The 3692-nt window shown below is 37.3% G+C and overlaps 1 non-coding gene across 1 annotated transcript; it reads right to left on the bottom strand.

Annotated features, from left to right (window-relative positions):
* Positions 1-202: 202 nt before the first annotated feature.
* Positions 203-274, bottom strand: TRNAL-CAG (transfer RNA leucine (anticodon CAG)). The gene has a single exon. It is a non-coding gene; the product is annotated as a tRNA-Leu (tRNA).
* Positions 275-3692: the final 3418 nt, after the last annotated feature.

The following is a 3692-nucleotide window of genomic DNA, read 5'->3' as shown; positions in this document are numbered from 1 at the left end:
AAGTGATGATCAGCCCGAAGGTGGAAGCGAGCTTCACCCGGGATCCTCAACCACGGAGTAACTGGCTATCTTACCTCTTACTGCCGGAACACAACAATGCTGTTAACATTGTTGTTATGGCGACAGACTTAGGTAAGATGGTGGTAGCTGCCAGGCGGACTTAGAACAAGCCCTACCACCAACCAAACCGAACAGAAAAATCTGCCCCCGCTGGGAATCGAACCCGGGACCTCTGCGTCTGAAGCAGGTGGTCTTACCACTAGACCACAGAGGCGGTTAACACGGATACGTATACACTCTCTGATACAAACATGATAAAAACGTCGACTAACCAGAGCGTGTGTAGTTAACTCAATAAGCCCGTTAGTAGTAGCCTCCCCGAAATAAGCCCGCGTTCATCAGTTCGATTCCACGCCGTGATTGGGGCAGTAATTGGTGGCAGACATCACGCGTGCGTGGCATAGCAACCAGTACTAGGGTTGTAGTGGGCCTAGTTATTGAAAGTTATGACTTCGTTTAGTATTTTACCAGTAAAATTTCGAGTTCGAGTTTCCACAAGGTGGACCGACGACCTGATAAAGATAGCAGGAAGGCTCTGGATGCAGGCCGCTACCAACCGTGCGATGTGGAGGTCATTGGGGGAGGCCTATGTTCAGCAGTGGACGTCCTGTGGCTGAGATGATGATGATTATGAAAATTTCGAGTTATGTTTAAATATTTTTGCAGTGGATCATTAACGATATTCTGTTTTGAACCATAACTTCGTACCACCTATGATCATTAGAAATATTGTAGGATTCTATGGTGAAATAATTTTCCGCCAGTAGTTTTGGAGCCTATTCAATAGAAGCAAGCAAACAAATCTTTCATCTTTATAATACGAGTACTAGTGTAGAAATAAGGTGTAATAAGTTTACCTAATATCACATCTAATTCTACCACAAACCTAAGTTTAACTGCTTCGTTAAACCAAAACAGAAACTCTACGCAAAAACAAAATGGAAGATAATTGTAAAAAAATTGTGCTTCTTACAAACCAACCGCCAAAAATACTTTTAAACGCTCTTTATTTCTAGATTAAAATTTTAATCAAAAACAAAAACTCGGAGAATCTCTTTGTAAGTTCATACTTTGTGCCTAACGCAGCCAAGGCGCTGTTTTATAGTTGTTTCTTATTAAAAGAGTTAAGTTTTTATGGACAGTTAACGCCTGATACCGCTAATACGGTATTATGAATAATACTTACTTTGTTTAATAAGATAGCGTATCTTTCTGTGTGCACTGTTAACAAATGAAAAATATTGTAAGATAAGTACATACTGATATTTCGCTGGCAAATGTTAGCTTTAAAACTTACCATAATTAATGGAAACTTTCCATGTATTTCATTCTAAAAATGTAAAATGCGTGTCTTAGCTTCGAACTCGTGCTTTTTGTTTCTTATTATTTCAATTTCGTTTGGGTTCACAAACAGTTTAACTTTTCTCCGATAGCTTTGTAGGTACTTACTAAGCCTTCATTAGATGCATTACATTTGAAGGGTTGCCTAAAGTAAAATAAAAAAAGCTCATTAGCTCACGTCTCAGTGTGTAAAAGCGCTTTATAAAAGCTTATTTGCAAAAACATCTAACTTTTAACTGACTTTTCAATCACCATTATCTTAGACTTACTATTTGTTTCCAAAGAGTTAATAAGAGGTTTCTACTCTTGTTAACCGATTTCAACAAAAAGGAGGAGGTTTTCAATTGGTTTGGAATTTTCTTTATCTGGGGGCACGGCAGTGCAAAAAAGCGGCACGGCCGTACCATCCTTTTCTCGAAGCAATTCAGGCCATTTTCGACCGCCTGTAACTTCGTTGTGGATAAAACTAGAAGGCTGAATTTTCATTAGCTATGCAGGCATTGTAAAGACACGGTATATTTAAAATTTCATTCAATTTGAACCAGTAGTTTAAGAATTATAACGGGTCAAAGTTACTTAATTTTGTCACTCACTGACTCACTGACTGACTCACTCACTGACTCACCGATCATCAAAACTCTAAGGCACTTCTAGCAGACCTAGAAGCTTCAAATTTGGAATATAAGTAGTGTTTGGTGTATGAATCAAGGAAAAACTAAAATATTTGGGGGCACGGTAGTGCAACCGCCAAGTCGAGTAAAATTTTTCAATTTCGGTCCAGTTTTCTAGATACATAACTGCTGTCTACAAAATACAAAAAGAAATGAGATCCCATCAAAAACAATACTTGTCAAAAAAACCAAGTCTCGCAACTCAGTTGTTCTACGGTAAAAAGTTGTGAGATCCATGTAATACCAAGTCCAGGCCAGGAAATCTTTAACGTTTTACATAAATATATTGACTTGGCCATCGCGTGAAAACACGTGTAAACTCACTCACAACTTTTTACCGTAGAACAACTGAGTTGCGAGACTTGGTTTTTTTGACAAGTATTGTTTTTGATGGGATAACATTTCAAATAAGTAGTTTTATCAACGCAATTTTGGGAATACATATTTCTTTTCTCACAGACTGGATTGATGCCTACCTCAGTGGTAACAAAGATTTTAAATAAGTAGTTTTATCAACGCAATTTTGTAAATACATAATTCCTTTCTCACAAAGTGGATTTATGCCTACCTCAGTGGTAACTAATGGTCGGCATTACGTTGCCTCCGTGACGCGTGCGACTCGTTAATTTGGCAGTTACGGCTCAAGCCACGGCTTAAACGCGGAGCTTTCGTAAGTCCGCGACTGGAATCGGAATATGAAGCTTATGCTGTAAAAATTATAATTTTGAGGGTTAAGGAACAAGTAATATCTAATCATTCATGTTCCAATTTGACATTAACCAAAAATGCTTTAAATTTGTAAAGATAAGATGGTCAAAATTATACTTGTATGGAGCCCCATACAAGTATAATTTTGACCATTGAAGTGAGCCCACTTACTTAACAAATCCAATCTCTTGCCGTGCTTAGAATTATGAATAATTTTTATTACATATAAAAATTACCGTAGGTACTATTTTAGTTGTCCGATTTTATGTGAAACTCTACAATATTTCAATGGAATATTTCGTTATTTTGTTGGACAGGTCGGAAGCACGCGAACGATTCGGAATTTGGTGATGTTATTTTTAATATCATAATTCCATAAATTCCATACTACGAATTGGATAATGTATTTGAACTACTAGAAGTTACCTAATCTACTCGTAGTATATTTTGGTATATCTCATCAATTATTGTCTTAGTCTACACAAAATAGAATAGCTTTCAAATCAAATATATCCTTTTAATTGAAACTAAAGTATCAATGTAGAGACAAACATTGATACTTTAGAAAATGTAAATGGCTATAAATAGACGGTTTAACAAAGCTCTATTTATCGCCCCAACGCGACTAATCGTGCGCGCTCGGGGAGCCTAATCCAACTAATTTTCGTGCACAAGCGGCTTACAGACTAAGTCGCTCGCTTGCGGCGACTCGAGTTCGATCGACTCTGCTCGAGTTGTGTAATCGGATGAATCGGTCGTGTCAATGGTTTCTGCTGAAAAGTTTAAGCTGCCATGAAGTTGACAGGATTCCAATTACTATTAATTAATTAAAATTTGTGTGTTCTTAAAAAAACGAACGTGTATTTATAATTTTAATTCTAGACTGCGTCTCACTTAATATCGGTTGCATGT

This window comes from Ostrinia furnacalis, unplaced genomic scaffold (genome assembly GCF_004193835.3).
Source record: "Ostrinia furnacalis isolate ACB-3 unplaced genomic scaffold, ASM419383v2 OfSCF1066, whole genome shotgun sequence".
NCBI lineage: Eukaryota > Metazoa > Arthropoda > Insecta > Lepidoptera > Crambidae > Ostrinia > Ostrinia furnacalis.
This window is presented reverse-complemented; position numbering and strand designations above follow the sequence as displayed.